The following is a 10541-nucleotide window of genomic DNA, read 5'->3' as shown; positions in this document are numbered from 1 at the left end:
ATACATATTGGCCATCCTTTAAACTGAAATCAGCCCAATACACAGGCCCAATTCTCATCTGACCAAGTCCAAACAACCCCTCCAGACCAAGCTAGCAATCCGCGCCACTCTCTCTTAGCCAAGAAAATTGTGCCACGTCACCGTTCTCAAATACTCACACAAGAAACACACGAACATCTAATATGTTAATCCACTTCATCAACGGCCTACATTTAATCTCGATTTTTCTTTAATTTTAATGCCTGCCAGATCGCATCTCCACTGTTGAAATCCAAAGATCCAACGGTTCCCATATTTCCTTATTAAGCCTTTTTAAAAAATCATTAATACCTGAATTATCAAGTTCTTTTGTCCTCTCCAACCGCGAATCCCGCTGGGTTCTTCCCCATTTCCTCACTTAGATTCAAAATGCTTAAAATCGAAAACCCTAGCTAAAGAATGCAACTTCAAATCGTTCAATCCTTCTTATGCTCCATCAAATCGAAGCATGCATGGAGCTCTTTTAGAGTTTCATCATGAGAATTTGTTACCCAGAGGTCAAACGCAGTGACCTCTTTATTTTAGAGTTTCACCTGATGGGTCTTCGCCTTCAACGATCGACTTCTCTCCTCTCAAGTAAAAACTATCACTGCTCTCACCTCTATTCTCTCTGATTTCACTCGATGTTGCTCACATCATCAACTCTCTGTCACTCTCCACTATCATTTTGAATCTGTGAAACCCTAAGGCATTGAATGCAACTATAAAATTGGTATTCAATGCCCTTAACAAACAGACAATCGAATACCATCTGAATACAAAAAGAAAGAAAAGAAAAAGTAAAATTTAAGGTTTCCCCACTCTTTACTGTTTTTGTTTCCGGTCCTGAGGTCAATTGTTATACTGGTCTTGAGTATTGGATCTTTAAGTAGATATTGAATCACTCTCATTTTGTTTGATGCCTAGCAGAAGGTCAGTTTACACTGACCCTCCCTTTATTTCGATTATCCGTGTTGTTCTGTGCTTACCATGTCTTCTTCTGTTGATTATCTTTCATTCATGATATATGTTAGTAGTTTGTGATTGATTGTTAGGTTTTGCTCCTATATGTAATCCTTATTATTTGGGTTAATCATTTCCTGATAATTTGTGTTAGTATGGTTTGTTAATCTATGTTAATGAACCTCATGACATAACTGGATAAATAGTTATTAGTAGTGAATGATATGAATTCTTCTGTGCCTTGGTCATCGTTTAGGGATCCTCCGATGATTTTATGTGTGCTTGTTAACTATAATACCATGTTTAGTTAGCTTGATCAATTTCAGCTCTTAGACACTTCTTAATGTTCAGTCGAGGGTTGAGGTCGGTTACAACTGTGCTACGTTAGTTCTTGGGTCAGTAATGGTATACCATCTGTTAATATGTCTAAAAATGATCTCCTTCGTAGTATTCATGTCATGCACATTTAACATGTCTTCTTGGACTGAGTGATCTGTTGCTAAAACTATGCCTATTGTACACATTTTAAAGCTTACATGATTTGAACCCCTGTAATCAATTCATCAGTTTAGCCATTATGTTGTCTGCTCATTTGATATTTCCTGTAATTATGAAATCCTGTAGAAACTTCCTTGTGTATAAGTTGAGTGAAGTCTATTGAACTTCCATGCTTTTGTTGGCCCAGTTGTGCTCGTGAACTTCCTATTTACTCTCATTTAGGAAAGACTCTTGCCTAAGCTATTGCACTCTTAACTTGAGATCTCCTTATAGAACAGAAGTTAAACCATGCCAGCTTTAACAACTTAACAGTGTGGGATCTGAAATGGAAGTCTGCTATTGTCACTTATAGACCTAAACAAGTCCTGATGCTTACCTGTCCTGTTAGAATGAACACCCCTACCCATTGTCTTACACTTGGTTGATATCTTTACTTATAAAAACAGGGTTGGATATTGGTTGAAGAACCATATTATTAAATTAGAGATAGCTTAAAATTGACTTTCCTGCCTATGTAGATACCTCTGTTGATTGCTGCTACTTCTATGGAATCTGATCAAGACTGTTAATATAAGTATCTAGTATAATGAACCTCAATTGTGAGTGACTGTTGGAATGCTATAAACATAGTTAAGGATTCTTGAAAGATTAAACCTGCTAGTAGAACTAATGAAGTTAACATGCCTGTTTTCCCTACCTCTTCGATCACCTATCTCATGATTTTTGACTTAGACTAGTTTACTGATGGTTGCCATGAACTCTTCATGTTCTACATCTGATGATTAATCCCCATTAATGATCTAGTACATGTTTTAAATGAATACTGAATATCCTTGGACATTTTTAGTACCTGCAGTAATGACCTTTCCCTGTTGTGTTCTGATTTTAAGGTCAATGTTGTAATTCCTAAAGTGTTCATGTCTTTGCATTTTGCTTCTATTCTCTGTAGCCTACCGCTTCTCTCATTTCAGCTATTGAGTGAATATCTCTTTTGTATCTAGACCTTTGGGGAAGAGTAAGTGTGAGTGATTAAGGGTATTTGGGGTGGGACCTAGTTTGGAGTTAGGTGCCCTTTTCTGACACAAGCATTGCTCGTGGTCCTTAAGAACCTTGTGAACTCTGAAGTGCTAGAGATTCCAAGGGTACCTTGTCCATAAATAACGTCTTATCCTAAGCTCTTGATCACTGACTCGCATTAATCCTCTTAGGATTAATACAAATAGAAGTTTTTTTGACTCTAATAGTGTCTGTTTGTTACAATCTTATCTTATTGGGCCTCATATTGGCTCTACTATACTCTTAATCACATTTGTATGATATTGTTTATTGGTCCTCAAGTAGCATCACTAATGTCTCTCTTTTCATTTGCATATATGATCGAACTAGGCCTACTGAGTTCTCTAAAACTCAGGCCCAAGTTCCCGCCCAGAGTCTGTACTGCTGAAGCCTGCTACTGCTGTGTTCGAATGTCTGCTGGGTCTACGATCCTTTTAGGCCCAAACTCTGAGTACAGTCTCCTTTCCTCGTTATAAGACAAACTTAACTTGTTATCTATTTTATATATATATATATATATATATATATATATATATATATATATATATATATATTATATTACACTAACAGTGTTATTGAATGTTTTAATTATGTTTTAACTATTTTAGGAACCTAGGCAAACCAAGGCCCATAGGTAATTAAAACGGAATCGTTGTTTATACTATATTAGCTATAAAACATAGATACTTTGATCACATAATTTGCTAACACAAGATCTCATTCCTATTTATGCTAATCATTCAAACAAAGCTTTTATGAAGTTTTAAAACAGATTTGAAAAGCAAGCAACCCTTCTCTTAAAAGCTAGAAATTGAAGAACGATTTAGAAGTTAGCTTTCTATAAGCAAAAATCAAATATGGTCGGGATTGTCAAACCCAAATGAGTTTTCTCCAAACATGGCTACAAAATTGAAATCAATTCATTAAGGTATATTCAAGACGCTATTTCAAAAGAGAAAAACATTTGAAACATAGCTACACTTTTTTTGCAAATCTTTCCAACTTTGTAGACATGAACATTTCAAAAGACCTTATTTAGAAATTGAAAAACTTTTATAAAACTTATGCCCACTTTTCAAAGTATAACTTCTCTTTCAAAAACAAGTAGGATTTGAAACTAGATTTAGAACACTTACATACCTTAAGGAACTAATTTAGCAGAATATAGACATTTAATTTTCTGAACCTAGTCTAAGTCCTAAGGATCTACCTCGGGTAGATTTTAGGGGGTGCCTAACACCTTCCCCTTAGAAGAATCAGAACCCTTACCCGAATCTTACCTGTTAGTAGACCAATAGGATAATTATCTAATAAACAAATAGGTACCTCTAAGACGGTAAAAATACCACATATAAGCCCGTGTACACACTCGTTACCTCGTGTACACGTCTTTCACATAATCCTAATAACACAAATCAACCTAAGACCTAAGGGGTAGTTCTCTGATACAATGTTAGGCAAGATACTTACCTCAAACAAGCTAAAAATCCAACTCTGGACAGCTTGAATCTAGAAAAAATAATTACAAAACTCAAATCAAACCATAAATACAAGCCCTAGAAAGCAATTCCGAATAATAAAGTTGCAATCTTTAAAGAAAATCAAAAAGTCAACTCAAAAAGTCTACCCCGGGCTCGTACCTTGAAACCCGACCAAACATACAAAACTCGAACACACGTTCCGATACGAGTCTAGCCATACCAAAATTATCCAATTCCGACCTCAAATCGACCTTCAAATCCGCATTTATAGTTTAGGAAAGTTTTTTAAAAATCTCCAAATTTTTCCAACTCAAATTATTAATTTAATGATAAAACAACGATGGAATCATGAATAATAAATAAATCCGAGTAAAAAAATACTTACCCCAATCTAATCCTTGAAAAGTCTCTCCAAAATGGCCCAAAACCAAGCTCTTTAATTCAAAATATGGAAAATGAAATAAAACCCTCGATTCCATCCTTTTCTGCCGAGTGATTTTTGCTTCTGCGGGCTTACTATCGCATTTGCGACTCCGCATCTGCAAAAATTCCATCAGAGATGCGGCTTCCACTTAAGCTCATCAATTTTTGCTTCTGGGAAAAAAAGTCGCATTTGCGCTTCCGCGTCTGCGGACCCCTACGCGCTTATGCGCCGGTCCCTCAATGCTCGCCCAAATTTCACATCTGCGGACCAGCCGCCGCTTCTGCGAGTGCGCACCTGTGCCCAGGTTCCCCTAGCCAGCTTCCCTTCGCTTCTACGATCTCCAGCCGCACCTGCGGCCAAGCCCACCACAGGTGCGATGACACCAGAACTTAGATTTCTTAAGCAGCCTTCCTAAGTCCAAAGTGAATCCGAATTCAATCTGAATCATACCTGGGGCCTCCGGGGCCCTGTCCAAACATACCATCAAGTCTTATAAACAAATACGAACTTACTCGAGATCTTAAATCACATCAGATAACAACAAAACTACGAATCACACCCCAATTCAAGCCTATTGAACCAATGAACATTCAACTTCTAAAACGAACGCCGAATTATATCAAACCAACTCCGAATGAGCTCAAATTTTGCATGCAAGACCCAAATGACACAACGGACCTACACCAAATCCCAGAATCACAATCCGAGCCCACTATCAATAAAGTCAACCCTCGGTCAAACCTATTTATCTTCCAAACCTTCAACTTTTCAACTTTCGCCAAAAAGCCTTGAACCAACCTGCGGACCTCCAAATCAATATTCGAACATACGCCTAAGTCCAAAATCACCACGCGAAACTATCAAAAACGTCAAAACTTCATTCCGGAGTTGTCTACACAAAAGCCAAACTCTGGTCAATTCTTTCAACTTATGCTTCTAACCTTGGGACTAAGTGTCCCAATTCACTTTGAAACCTCCCTAAAATCAATCCAACCGCCTCGGGCAAGTCACATAATAATAAATAGAGGAACGGGAATATAATACTCAAAACTATCGATCGGGTCGTTACAAAATGTTAGTTAAATAATATAACATAAAAAATAAACCCAATAAAGTGTGACATATTTTTGAAAATGAATTTTTTTCAAAATATTTTTTAAAATAGATTGGAAATATTTTTTTTTATGCTCGGATAGTGTATGCCATAGCAAATAGATATTAGAACGCAAACACCAACTTGGTTACAACTTCGATGGCCAACCATATTGCCTTCCAAAGTGCGGATTGACGCGTCCTCATCTTTTTATTTATTTTTGGCTTTCGTCATCGCCTCGTTTATATTTCGGGCCCGGTTATGAGGGACAGTGTACTATCTCATTCATTATCAGTAGCATTCCAACAATATTGGGAACCAACAAGATTGTGCCAAAGTTTTAGTTTTCACAAAGACAGCCGAAATTTATAAACAAACAACTAGCAAAGTACGGGTAAAGGAGTCTCCGACCAAGGAGAATAGCAATAGGGATAACACGGTCAAGTTGGCTCAAAATGTAACATCCGTATGGAAATTATCAATATCTAATACAAAGATAACCAAGCATTGAAACATTGCGAACCTGCACTAAAAAATAAAAAATTAATAAGCAGACAATAAGAAACTCAAGGATAATAGAGGCAACAGAAACAATTCCAGCCGAAAAATGAGGCAAAAAGAAAGCCTCAATGGCCATTATTCAAAAGTGGAGTCACGATGGCAGGGGGGCCAAATGATCAGGTAACAGCTCTTAGCTCATTGACGGAGCGTCGTCGTCGAAAAATGCTTGAGTCGCCGGAAAAGTCCATTTTGTTCAAACTTCCGGCCAAAATTCGGCGCTATATGTCAGATCTTAGTGGGTCCCTCCTATAATAATAATAATAATAATAAAATGGAGTGAGGTAGAGGAGGTTGCCATTATTTCTGGCGGGTTCTTGGACTTGCTGGTATGATTAGAAGGGGGCACGAGGGGCTAAGGTGAGTTTTGGAGTGAGTTCAGACCATTTTAAACCACATTGAGGTTGCAGGTGTTGTTGGTATCTGATGCACCGCACCTGTGCACCATCCATATTGAGCTTGCGGGTGTTGGTCAGACCCGGAGATGTCGCATGTGTGGAGGTTCTGGTCGCACCTACGAATCCGCATATATGGAAGATGGGTCGCAGATGTGAAGGTTATCTAGGCATGAGGAAGTCGCACATGTGACAGTGTTGATTGAACCCAAGAATCCGCATTTGCGGAGTATTAGATCGAAGTGCGAAGGTGGTTCTAGCGCTGGAGGCTCGCAGATGCACATCATGTAGCACTAATGCGGGGCTCGCACCTACAGCTAAGTGTTCGCGGATGCGAGAATGCCTGACAGGGTATTATATTTCGATTTGACTCATTTTTATCATTTTTGAGTTTTGGAGATCGGAAAGAGGCGATGTTTGGGGAGATTTTACTACAACTTTGAGGGTAAGTAATTTCTACTTAGATTTAATTATATATCTTTATCCCCCCCATGGATTTCTACACCTAAAATAAGAAATTTCAAAGTGAAAATTTGGGATTTTTGTCTACAACCTAAGAGAGGTTATTTTGAGTACCGATTTAGACTTGGATTTGAAATCTAATTGTATATTTGGACTCATGAGGTTATAGGTAGTCAAGATCTGGTTGGATTTTGGCCAGGTGGGTCCGGGTTGAATTTTATTGACTTTGTAGGATTTTATTAAAGATTGAAGCTTTATGGTTGAGATTGATTACTATAGCTTATATTGACTCATTTAAGTAATATTTGACTAGATTCGAGTCGTTTGGATATTGATTTGAATGGCAAAGCAGTTTTTGAAGGTTGAAGGTGTTCCAAGGGTGAAGGTAAGTCTATTGTCTATCCTTGTAAGAGAAAATTTTCCCCATAAGTGATCTATTTGCTACTTATTTTTTGATTTAGGAGCTATGTATATGCGAGGTGATGATTGTATATGTGTTAGCTAGGTTATGACCATGTTCGAGTAGAGTTATGCTTGTAATATGCCTTAGTTAGACTATGTGAATTGCTTTATCTATGTTTTATTGATGTTATGACCACGTGATGAATCTTAACACTGATTAGAAATCATGCTTAGGATTATGAATTGATTATTTTAATGTAAAGGGACTTTTTCCTTGATGATCTCTATAATTGATCGTAGTCATATTTTAGCCTTACTTGATTTATAATTTAGTGGCTATTAGCTTATTTTGCTTGTGTTTGATGTCATGATCGGACTTAAGAATATTAAAATAAATATAGTGAACTGTTATGAAAGTTGAATTACATAATTAGCCATAACTATCTCTTATTCATATAAATATTCATCCGCATTTTATTATTATGTCATGGCGCATCCTTATCGTATCATCTCATATGCATATGCATGAGTTGGATATTGAGTAATGTTGAGGATTTTGGCACTAAGAACACTATGAGTGGATATTGATTACTGATCATTAACGGTATTATGATTGGATCGAGTTGCACGTTACAGCAACACTTGAATATGGATTCGTCCCTCCAGAGTCAGGTGAACACCCATGTTGCTTTGAACGCAGGTACCCAGATTGGTGCTTAGTTTGGACACTTGTCCGGTGTCAGTCACATGGATTGGTGTTGTGAGGTATTGAGAGTGGATCATGAGCGTGCATTTGGATCCTATAATCATGCAATAGCTTTTATATAAATGTTGATTGATTCATTTCATGATTATGAAAAGAGTTAAGGTATTTGACATTGTGTTTATCTCTTTTTGCCTGAAAAGCATGCCTAAATTCCAGTTTTACTTTGTACCTATTTGATGATACTATATCTTATCTCTTTCTTAATTTATGCTTTTCACTTGTTTATTGGACAGTTAGTAGGTGTCAGTGTCAATCCCTCTTTACTACTTCTTCGAGAAAAGACTTGATACTTATTGAGCACCGTGATTTTATACTTATACTACACTTCTGCATATTTTTGGGCAGATTCAAAGGCAGGTACTAGCGGTTCCTATCAAGATGTTTAGGAGTTTGCTTGCAGACTTCGTGGTGAACTACTCTATTTGATTTGATCTACAGTATATGGATTCCTCCTTCCTTATTTATCCATTTTAATCCATTTACTTTCTTTCCAGACAAATATTGTTTAGCTGAGAGAGTTTACCCTTGTTAGATGCCCGTGATAATGTGACACCGGGTTTTGAGAGTTTTGAGATAGTTGTGGTCGCGTTTAGACCCTATCTTGACTTACGTATTTAAGATGTTTATTTGCGACTAATTTTGCTTTCTTATTTATAACAAAATTCTGTTAATGGCTTAATAATTAGCTTTTGTTATCATTGTTGAGTGTTGGCTTGCCTAGCAAGCAGGTTAGTCGCCATCACAGTCTTTGATGGGATTTTGGAACGTGAAAGATGGGCATGGATTGGTTATATTCTTGATATGCTATCGTCGATTTTTATGCAAACATAGTTACACTTGAGATACCAAACGAACCTAGTTTTGTCCTAAAATGGGGTCAGGTTACAGAGATTAGTAACATTATATATTTTATGAAGGCTCAACTATTTTTGAAGAAGCGTTGTTTGGGTCTCTTAGCTATGGTAAGGGACATTCGGGAGGAACCAATTAGTTTGAAGAATTTACAAGTACTGAGAGACTTTTCTGATGTATTTCCTAAAGATTTACCAGGGCTACCTCTAGTACAAGAAATAGACATTGGTATTGATTTGATACCTGACACACATCCCATATTGATACTCCCATATCGTGTGGCACCAGCAGAGTCGGGAAAGCTAAAGCGATAATTGCAGGACTTGTTAGATAAGGGTTTTGTCAGACCAAGTGTATCTCCATGGGTTGAATCAATAGTTTTCGTAAAGAAGAAAGACCGGTCTATAAGAATGTATATCGGTTACAGAAAGTTGAACAAGGTAACGATACGCAATAAGTATCCTTTTTCTCGTATAGATGACATGTTAGATAAGTTACAGGGTCCTGTCCACTTTTCAAAGATCAATCTTCAATTTGGTTATTATCAACTTAGAATTAGAGAGGAAGACATTCCTAAGACAACCTTTAGAACTCGGTATGGGCACTATGAGTTTCTCGTCATGCCTTTCGAACTAACCAATACTCTAGCTATATTCATGGATTTAATACATTGGGTGTTCAATCCATTTTTAGATAGATTTGTAATAGTGTTTATTGATGATATCCTGATATATTTTCGTAACCAGGAAGAACATGGGAATCATCAGAGGACTTTGTTGCAGACATTGCAAGAACATTGGCTTTATGCTAAGCTCTCAAAGAGCGAATTGTGGTTAGACTCAATAGCATTTCTAGGGAATATTGTGTCCAAAGATAATATTATAGTGGATCCTAAAAAGACAGAAGTTGTACAGAAATGGCCCAGACCTAACAGTCCGATAATCAGGTAGATAAAAAATATCTAATTAAGGCATGATATCATCAAATAGGTACGGAAGCTAGAGACACAGTACATATAGAATTTGGGCATGCTTTGTGGATAAAAGAGACTGAATCAGATGTCAAATACCTCAATCCTCGCACAAAGACATTATGTATATCCACCAACACTTATATAAAAGCTACCACATAAGTCAAGATACATATATGCATGCTCGGGATCCCTTCTCAATACCTCACAACACAAATCTATGTGTAGACCATATGTCAAAACCAAGCACTAAATTTGAGTGCCTACGCTCACAGGGCCAAAAGTAACAGAGTTTCGAGGGATAAATCCATATCAAATCATTGATCATTTCTCAAACAATGATCAATAATCAATATCTGCTCATAATATTCTTAGTTCCAAGATCCTCAATTTTTCTCAATACCCAACTCTCCAACTCATGCATATGTGTATGAAATAATATAATTAAGAAGCATCATGATATAATAATAACAATACGGATAAAAGCTCACATGGATAAAAGATGGCTACAGCTAATCATGTAATTCATTTTATTATAAAAATTCAATGAGCTATTTCAAAATTCAAAAGTCTAATAATAATATTTATCATGAGTAAATTACG

At 36.9% G+C, this 10541-nt stretch overlaps 2 long non-coding RNA genes across 2 annotated transcripts; both read left to right on the top strand.

Moving 5' to 3' along the window:
* Positions 1-348: 348 nt before the first annotated feature.
* LOC138891497 (uncharacterized) lies at positions 349-3045 on the top strand. Its single transcript, XR_011407761.1, has 2 exons — positions 349-615; positions 2866-3045. It is a non-coding gene; the product is annotated as an uncharacterized lncRNA (long non-coding RNA).
* Positions 3046-7055: 4010 nt separating this feature from the next.
* Positions 7056-8753, top strand: LOC138891779 (uncharacterized). The gene is made up of 2 exons (XR_011408102.1): positions 7056-7333; positions 8462-8753. It is a non-coding gene; the product is annotated as an uncharacterized lncRNA (long non-coding RNA).
* Positions 8754-10541: the final 1788 nt, after the last annotated feature.

Source organism: Nicotiana tomentosiformis, chromosome 5, assembly GCF_000390325.3.
Source record: "Nicotiana tomentosiformis chromosome 5, ASM39032v3, whole genome shotgun sequence".
NCBI classification, from domain to species: domain Eukaryota; kingdom Viridiplantae; phylum Streptophyta; class Magnoliopsida; order Solanales; family Solanaceae; genus Nicotiana; species Nicotiana tomentosiformis.
Note: the sequence above shows the minus strand (reverse complement) of the source record. Positions and strands in the feature narration are given on the sequence as shown.